Source organism: Cupressus sempervirens, chromosome 3, assembly GCF_028749045.1.
Source record: "Cupressus sempervirens isolate cs-2001-9-10 chromosome 3, ASM2874904v1, whole genome shotgun sequence".
Lineage (NCBI taxonomy): Eukaryota > Viridiplantae > Streptophyta > Pinopsida > Cupressales > Cupressaceae > Cupressus > Cupressus sempervirens.
This window is the reverse complement of record NC_143120.1, coordinates 933,917,715-933,927,619: the sequence shown is the minus strand read 5'-3', so window position 1 is coordinate 933,927,619 and position 9,905 is coordinate 933,917,715. Positions and strand designations below refer to the sequence as shown.

Genomic DNA, 9,905 nt, shown 5'->3' with positions numbered 1-9,905 from the left:
AGCAATAAGAGAGAATATATAGGTTCTTGAATAATAAGGTTTTATGTGTTGAGTGTATTTTCTGTAAGTAGAATTATTTCAAGAATAAATCACTACTATGATTTAATTTTCCTCTTCAAGGAGGTGGTGGCTCTATAATGGTTTCATATGTGGTGTGACGAATTCATGTTAGCACCAGTGCCAAAACAACAAATTAGTGGTTTTAGTAGAAACACTTAAGGTATTTTATTTTTCATGATGTTGTTCTTGTCATGAAAGAAAGTGGTATATGTATGTGTTCTCCATCAAGTGATTTTCAGCACTAGGATGAGGAGAGTAGTGCGATAAGTTTTATACACTTCATTGTCATAAGTTTTAGCTTGATTGTATAAAATTTTGTGAAGTGTCTGAAGAGATTCATTTGGTAGAAGGTTATAAGCATGCTACAAATTAGAATTATTGTTGATGCGTGTCAAGGTCTTGAATAATGACAAGTTTCCTTTCATTAAGTATGCAAGAGGTTAGTGATGTTTGTAAATATTTTTCTACCAGGAGATACATGCCATTATGCTTTGATGGTATCTATGGTTTCCCAAATGTCATTCCTAATGATATTAGAAAACCTAAATTTAATGGGAACTATACTATTTTAGCTAGTCATCATGTTCAAGTTTTCAGTGACTTGATGGGTGACTATAAGATTGCTCATGAGGATGTGCACATGAAATTATTTGTTCAAACTTTAGAAAGTAATGCTAGAGATTGGTTTTCCTTTTTTCCAACATGTTCTATTTCATCTTGGGATGAATTACATTTGGCCTTCATGAAGTAGTTCAGGGAAAGAGTAAGCATCTCTGATTATTTTGAGAAGTTCTTGAAGATCCAAATTAGGAATGATGAATTAGTTCCTAAATTCAATATCAAATTTGTAAAAGTTGTAAATGATATTCTTGAAAATGGTAAACTAGATGATCAAATGTGTTTAGTGGTTTATCTTGATTTATTTGATAAGAAGATGAGTTATCTATTAAGAGATAAAGAACCTAAGACTTTACATCAGGCATTCATGACAACAATGGAGATTGGAAATAACATAAAGTATGGGTTGACTAGGAGTCATTTCTTTAGAAGTGTTTGCTAGCAAGATGAGGTTCAAAGGAGAAATCAATGTCATGTAGAGTGTTCAAATTTAGATAAAAAAGTAGGTACATCTATTGTGGTAGATAATTTTGTTGAAAATTTAGAATTAAAGACATGTGGAGATGAAGTTTCTTGGTTTCAAAGAAGAGATGATTCTATTCTTAATAAATAGAGTGCACATGTTGGTAGTATTTTAGCAGTGGATGATAAGGTGGATTCACTTGATTAGTTAGATATGCAAGAAATGGTTTCTCTTATTGATAGATTGCATTATGTTGAGAATGTTATAAACTTTGAAGTTGAAAGATGTTCATCTTAGTATGAGAAAAAAGAAGTCGAAAGTCATACTTCAAGTGATGAAGATAAAGTTGCTGATCTGACATTATATGAAGAAGCATCATGTAAAGACAATGAAGAGAGTTGTTAGTTGAGTAAAGAAGAGGACATTGATAATAAATGTTCATCTTCATATGAATCTGATGTGAATTGGGAAGAAGAAAGCAATGATGGAAGTGAATATAAAGGTATAAGTTCTTTTTCTAAATCTAAAAGTAAAGTTCCATTTCAGAGTTACATAGACCAACTTGAGGTTGAAAGTTGTGAAGAAGAGTTGTCTACACAATACGAGGACAAAGAGATCATTTACAATGATGAATTACCTAATTGTGTAGATGAATGTTGTGAAGATGCATGTAGGAGTAATCACCAATATGCAAATTATTTTAGGATTAGTGCATCAACAACTATTGATAAAATGAAGGATGATTGGTTTGCAAGATATTTGAATTACCTTAATGAAGACAATGCTAGCAATATTGATTTATATTCTACATGTTTTGTTGATGGAGTGGATGGTATGTCTTCATGTGATGATTCTGATTTCTCTTCTTCATATATTGAAAGTGATCATGATAGTGATGTTAGAAATGATTTCAAAGTTTTCACTAATTTGTTGTATGGTGAAGAGTGTGATGTTGATCAACACATCACTTATCATAATGTCTACAAAGGAGATTTTCATGGAGTTGTCAACCCACTTTTTGAAGAGCATATAGAATGTTCAGATGTAGTTGAGGATGAGTTTAATAATGATACATTGTCTTACTATTGTAAGAGATCAGATTGTTTTTCTTTTGGATGTAACATTGAAAATGATGATGTTGCATCTCATGAGATTGACAATAAGGAGTTTGACAAAGTTGTTATTGAAGATCAACATGCACTTTGCAACAAGTTTTATGATGAATACTCTAATATGATGGCTAGTCCATTTATTGATTACAAAGAATCATTTGAAGACTCTAGATTAGTTTTAGATTCTGACATTGATGACATTTGTGAATATAAATTTGATTGCTCATTTGAATACCATCTAGTTATACATAAGGATACACAATTTCAAAGTATGTGTGACCTTTTTCCCCATGTTGAGTATGAAGCATTCATATTCAAGAGTGATAGCATGCATGATTCATTTTTTGAAAAATAATTTCAGTTTGAGTCTTATATTGGTGAGCATGCTAATCAAAAATTTCATCATGAGCAATTTATAGAGAATGAATCTAGTTTTTATATGCGTTATGAAAGTGAAGGTGTAGATTTAGTTTTGCCAAGTGAGTTGATTCATAATGCTAATCTGATTGTTGAAACTAATATGAATGATATATTTAGCTTACCTCATGATGAAAGGAATGAAAATCAGGTATATGACAGAGATAAAAGTTTTGGTTAAGTTTGGTGGCCTAAGGCCATCATATGTATAGTTTAGGAGTAGTTGTTTTTTCTTTCAATAAAGTTATGTAAGAGAAGTTTTTTCTGTCAAGTGTGTGGTCTACTTCTTCTAAATATTTGAATCCTTTCCATGTCCACAAGGGACATGCATCCCTAGATAGAGCTACAAAATTGAAGCCCTGATTTTGATTACCATTGAAAAAATCAAGCCCTATAAGCGCTTTTTGATGCATGTGTACCTAGCTATCCTTTTGAGGCCTAAGAGGTGTTTAATGTTTTTAACACCTTGCATCTAGTGTATCTAATTCTTCCTATGAAGATAAATTTTCATTCTGATTCATTTCGTGAAGTTTTATTCTAAGCAATGTTCAAATCTGCATTTTTGCTCAAGTATCAAACAACAATAGGAGGTCATGTTTGCATCTAAATATCTCATGCTTAGTAATGTTTCATGACTCTCCACTTTGGGAGTGTTTAGTGTCCATACCAAAGAGCCAATGTTTTAGATTTTGAGTTATTTTTATATGTTTTGACTAGGTTTTGAATCCCTCAAAGTTGGTCATTTATTGTTGTCACGCTGATGCAAATTGTTCAAATTTGTGGAAAGCCCTGTTTGACTTGTTATAACTTTGATCTAGTTGATTGAAATGAGAAAATTCCTTTTGTATTGCATTCTAAAGATTAGAGAATTTCTATTTTTCAATTTTGAGCTTATGAAAAATCTATTTGATCAGTTTTTAAACACAATTCCAAATGTAATTTGTAAAGTTTTACTGGTGTCATAAAGTGCAGATTGGTCAGTACCCCTATTCATGATGTCATATCTTTGAATCCATTATGTGTGAGATTGAATAGATTCTATGATTGCATTATCCTCTAAAAATACTTTTAAGTGTGCCAGTTTGCAAACCTTGACAAATCCATTTGCACACTTCCCTAAGTCCACTCTATTTGGGAAAATCACTTTTATGCCAATGTTTCTAATCTATAGAATCTAAGTAGCCCACTTTGACTGCTCACCATTTTCATCTTGTTACTCTTCATGAGACCTAATTATAGATATACACTCTCCTTATGATAATGAACCAATGCCCCAATTTCTGTTCCCCCAAATGTCAATTTGCCTAGTTTTCGAAGCCAAATCCAAACATGTTTTGTGGTTTCTGACATGTTTTCTTGTAGGTAATTCTGGGAGGGCAAATTTGATAATCAATATCTTTTCATTGAGAATTCTTAATGAGACAAGATTTGATAGGGTCCAAGTATATGGAACAATGAATCAATATGTTTGTTTTCAGAGCCCGATCAGGTGTTTTGATAAGTTTTTAAAGTTAGTCAAAGGACCTTTTGGCACAAAGTTGAAAAGTTTAGATGCAAAATGAGTTTTGAAATTGTTTCCAGTGGTTGAATTTGATTTTGATCGGTATCAAATGATGAATGGATCATTTTAAATGATTAGGCGTTTGAATTTTTTTTGTTTTAGCTGAACACACTTTAGGGCCTGACTAAATTCATCAGATTTGTGACAACTAGTAAGGATTTAGTATGTTTCAAGAAAAATGGTTATAATGATTCTGATTATTGTAAAATTTTAATGTATGGATATTATTTTGTGAGACTAAATGGATCCATTGAAGCATACATTTGATGAACTTAATTGGATATGCACAGTAATATTAGTATTGAAACAACTGAAAGGGACACCATGAAAGTCTACATTTTAGAAGTTATGTTAGCCAACATCATTCTTGAGTTCAACTGCTAATCTCCATCTGAGTACTATGGCTTGCACTAAAATCCTCTTTTTCATGGGCTCATTGATTTTGTGGGTGAAACCAAATGGCTACAATGAATGATTACAAATAAGTCTGAAGGCAATGTTTGAAAGAAAATAGGAGGCACATGGGGGAGCTCAATCTCCTAGGACTCGCCAACAATTTAAAATAGGTCTCTAATTTAGCCTCCAAATCTATAAAGTGGTGTTCAAATCCACAAAAGTAGAGGAGTGAGGAGGGACTAGTGGTGGTGTGTTGCTCCAATCATGTAGTCACCAATCCAACTTCAGTTTATTATGAAGCGCCTGTGGATATCCCTCATCTTTGGAAAAGCTATGGCTGTCAAACAATCTTTTCACATCAAATCACCTCAGTTGAAGCAAGTTAAGAAGTAGTTGAACATGAATACAATATTGAATCTATTTTAGGATCCACCTACCTAGTATTTGTGAAACCGATGTTACATTCTCACATTTCTAGTGGGTTTTGGCTAGGTCTTCCATTTGATTTTTGCAAGGCACACTTAGCAAAATAAAATACAAGGATGATTTTAGATGTTGAAAATGGTGATGAAAATAAAACTCTTTATCTTGCTGGTAAGGTGCTCTTAGTGTAGCATGGAGAGGTTACTCAATTGAACATGGTTTGATTGAGGGTGACTGCTTGGTTTTCTAGTTGATATCAGAAAATAGATTCAAGGTGTATATTGTTAAATCAACTGGTTTTGAAATAGGAAAGAAGAAGGCTTTAGATAGTGATACAAATGCTATCTAGGAGTTGTCTATATAAGAGTTGTTTGAGTTTGTAAAAAAAAGATCCTTAGAAGATGAAGAAGATGCCTCAGATGATTTAGTTAAAGTAAAAGACTAAGAAATTTGGTGAAAAATTATTAATAAAATATAATGTGAAAGAATAAGATAAGTAGGTAGGCATATCAATTTTTAGTAGGGGAGATTCCATAGTCCATGCAAGAGGTAGAGAATATCAATGGCAGAAAGGTGGGTGCCAACATTTACAATAGGAGCCCACCCTTTGAAGGTAATGACCTGAGATGATTAGAAGGGGCCTTAAAAATTTTAAATCCCACATTTATTGTGAAAGGGTGAAGTATAATGTTTAAATACTATTCCACACAAAGGCCTAAATGTCTTTAAGACATCCATCTTTTGAAAGGCAAAAGATGAGGATGAGCCAACTATGGCCAATGGAGACAAAGTCAATGGAGAGAAGGTGTTGGAAAAGTTGCCATATTTCAGTGGTTTCCATGTCACCACCAAAAAATGGGAGGGTTTCACTGGTGATGATATGACGACCTCTTAGAAAACCTTAAAATCTAGTAGGAGTTGTGGGACCTACGTGGATGACCAGGCAAGTCAAAATGGCCCAGATGGATTTAGGAAGAATAAAATATTATTTTTTAATATTTTATTCAAATTTTTGAGATGTCCATTCATGATAAAAGAATATTAAAGTTATAAATGTAAAACCTATAGTTTATACTATAGAGTTTTAAATTTTTAAAAATGTTTTGCATTTTAATGTACAAAACTAGAGTTGGAGCCTAAAACTTTGAACAACTACCAAGGGGTGTTTTTTGCTTGAAATATGGACTCCAATATACCATTGGAATTGACAAGAGTTTAGCTATCCATTTCTAGAGTTATTTTTTGCATAGGTGGTCATTGGTGCATGCTACATGGGGTTTTGTGTTTTCAATGGGATGCTAAGTTATAGGCAATGATTTTGTCAGTGTAGTTATACGCTTGATATGCTTGTTTCACTCAGTATGTTTGAAATTTGATACATAATGATGTATTTTGCCTCTAGTTTTTCTCTATTTGCATACTGTTTGATGGAACTTCTAAGAGATTTTTGTCTTTTGCGATCAATTATGATTTCCATCAAATGAGGGAGATATTTTATGCCTTTGGGGGGTAAAATGACTGAGGATTTGATTTACTAGTTGAGGGGAGAGAATAGAGAGATGTTTGAACTTCTTGAGGAGGTTTTCCAAGTGGACAAAGAACAGATCTGGGAATTCATTCTCTTTCTTTCTCATTTGTTATTGTTGGTAATTTTCTTTGTGAAACTAGCAAGCTTCCAATTTTTACTGTGAGACCAGGTTGTTGTTGGTTTTACTTGTTTAATTGAGAAGAGCTTTAGTTGTGAAGGCCACACATCCATTCTTGTGCAAGTTTCATTTCACTTTATGTATTATTTCTCTGAGATAATGAAGATTGATGATAGATCACATAATGTATCCTGAGTTTCATTTAGTGTTACTAGTTGATGTATTCAAACCTTTCAAGGATGAATACAAAAGGGGATTTACAATGAATTATCTTTGTTCTCTTATTTTGTCTCCTAATTCTTCATATGCTATTAACTTTATGATTGAATGAATAAGGTTCATTCAATTTGAGACAACTTGGATGAGTTGTGTGTCAGATCTATTTTTGCTTTTAATTCAAGGAGTTAAGTAAATGCTTCAATGATTTGATAGGGTTTCTTGGTGTTTGGAGGGGATGATAGTAAGAATGGAGTTTGGGGATTTTAGTTGATAAACTTAATTGTAAGGCAATCAAGTTAGGTCATCCTACTAGTAGTGACTCTATGTTGTAATGGATAAGGCACTGATCACTAAATAAGTTGCAAATTGAGATGAAGGTCATTTGTATAGATTATTTTAATGAAATCAATTTAGTTTTTCATGTTTTGCAGTGGGCTGAAAGGAATTAACCCTCACTCAGCTTATGGGTTCATAGGTTATGATTTGTAGCTATTTCATTCCTATATTATTGCATAAGTATCAGAAGATATAAGGGTTTCATCTACTATTAATAGGTTTAGATTTTATGTTTTAGCACTGGTAGCATATATCAGAACCTTAAGGTTAACCCACCAAGGTTTTGAAAAGTCTGAAATGAAGAAGGAGTTATGCCTTATACTTGGCCCAAGATTGTAGTTGAGTGCATCCATCATAGGAATTTTCTATCCTTAGATGTATTGGTTTGGTGTTTTGGTTAATATCAAAACTATTAAATTAGGATCCAACACAAACTCTCGACCATAGTCAGTAAACTGACTTCGAAGCATCGAAGGTTATCTTGAACAACTATCATTGACCTATTATCACATGATAATGGTTATGTTTTCTCTATCATAGCCTTAGAAGCACCAATTTTCACCTTCATGATCTCATAATACATCATTTCTTTGTAGCTTCATAAAGCTTTGAACTTACCCTTGAGATCTTATGATCTACTGCTTTTCATACCATCAAAAGATATGACCTACCACATATCTAAAAAATCATGCAAATGTGCCTAACCCCACCTTATTTTATCATCTGATCCTTATGATCTCATGATTGTCTCTTTATTGTTCCATCAGACATCCTAAAAATTTCTTCCATGATCCTATAATACTGAGGTTTTCATATCTTTAGAAGAAGTCTTCTTCAAAACCTTCATGATGCCTTGATTTTCCTTTTTTCATAAGGTCAAATCCTACTTAACCTTTTTCACTTTTATGTCCTTGCAATCTTATGATCACCACTTTATCACATGGTCGTGAGCCTCCACTTCTACCTTTAAGATCCCATGTTCAATTTTTTGTCATAACATCATACACCTTCATTTTAAAACTTTTCCATTATATACTTAAGATGACATGATGTAATCTAGTAATTATAATATTGGAGACTTCAATTTGGACACTTGTGATGCTATGACCATATAACATATCTTAAGACTGGGGGACTCAAACTTTACTGATCCTTCGCTAACCCTTATATTGTAACATCAAGAGAGGGATAATTTAAACTTACAACTAGATGCCTAACCCTTGATCATATGATTATGTCACATGATTTGACTTGCATACAATCTCTCACTTAGAACAAAACCTAGGGTAAGGGTAAAATGACTATGGACTTTAATGAAATTTTTATGACAAGGATGAAGACACAACATTGGGATATCACATTATTCCACTTAGGGCAATATTTTTTAGCATTGAGATAGGGAAAAAATGACTAAGTTAGAGTTTTTTTGGAAATTGAAAATAAAGGAAACACAAACCCTAACCATGGAACTTAGTTTAAAATGGTTTCACAATGAATTTGCAAGATTTTAGCACAGTGAAAATAAGGGCTATTAGGATTTAGTAACTCAAATTACTCCTTCCATATATTCATTCTCTCTTGCTCAACTTCATCATGAGCATTTTTATCAAACTTTTATATGCCCTTTCTTTTGGCATGAATTTCTTCAAAAAATCTTTTAGGGAAATATATCCCTAAATCTAGCATTGTTTGTGCTAAAGTGGTCTCCCTAATACGTCTTTCAGTGGATAATGCCCACTTCCACTTAGCATCAACCTTATTGTACAAATTTTCTATAATTCCTTTTCCTAACTCTATAGGTGTAGATTTAAATTGCATCATCATTTCTATCAAATATTTTTAAGTTTTTCCTACTCTTCTTTATTTAAGGAATCAAAATTGATGTCTTTGAATCCTATCAAGCTTTCTAGTTAAGTAATTTCTTGACATACCTTATCTACAATTGTAGGAGGTGGTCTTGACAAAATCTAAAATTTTATCAGCTCGTCAAACATAGTTTCTTCATCATCTTCCTCCTCCTCTACTACAACTAATTTTCTCTTTAGCCTCTTATGAATGTTCTGCTCAAATGAACTAGCATGTTTCCTCATTGTTGGACTTTCTTTTGTTTTAGAAATTAGGGATTGGGTTGTCTTTTATCTCATTTTTTTTTTTTTACGATCTTTAGGTTTAGAAAATTTTTTCACACCTTTCTTGAGATCATCTTTTACTTTGGGATCAACAATTATCACTTTTTATTGCTTGCCTTAGGATTGGCAACTGCTAGCTCTTTTCTTTTTCCTTCCTCAACTTTAACTATTTGATTTGATCCTTCCCCTTATTTACCATCCTTGTCCTCTATTAGCATGAATTCTAATGATACTACATTGGGGGAGTATTCTAGCATTGGAGAGTACTGATATGTTGCATTCATGACTATGTTTGTCATTGATGTCAACATAACATTAGTTCTATAAAGACTAGTTGAGCAACAGAGAAAGATCATGCTGGTATAGACAATACTTTGGTTGTGTAGTCATGTGTAGTTATGGACATGTATAGCACACTATCTTGGTGATATGGCTAAGTGCTTAGAGTCTATGTCAATGGTGTATGAAAGTTGTACCTAATTTATAGAGAGCAGTTCAAAGACAGAGTATTGAGAAAGTAGTTCC

General features: G+C 32.7%; 1 pseudogene; it reads left to right on the top strand.

The window, feature by feature from the left end:
- Positions 1–4,689: 4,689 nt before the first annotated feature.
- On the top strand, positions 4,690–5,495 carry LOC149569817 (B3 domain-containing protein At3g19184-like; annotated as a pseudogene).
- The last annotated feature ends 4,410 nt before the right edge of the window (positions 5,496–9,905 follow it).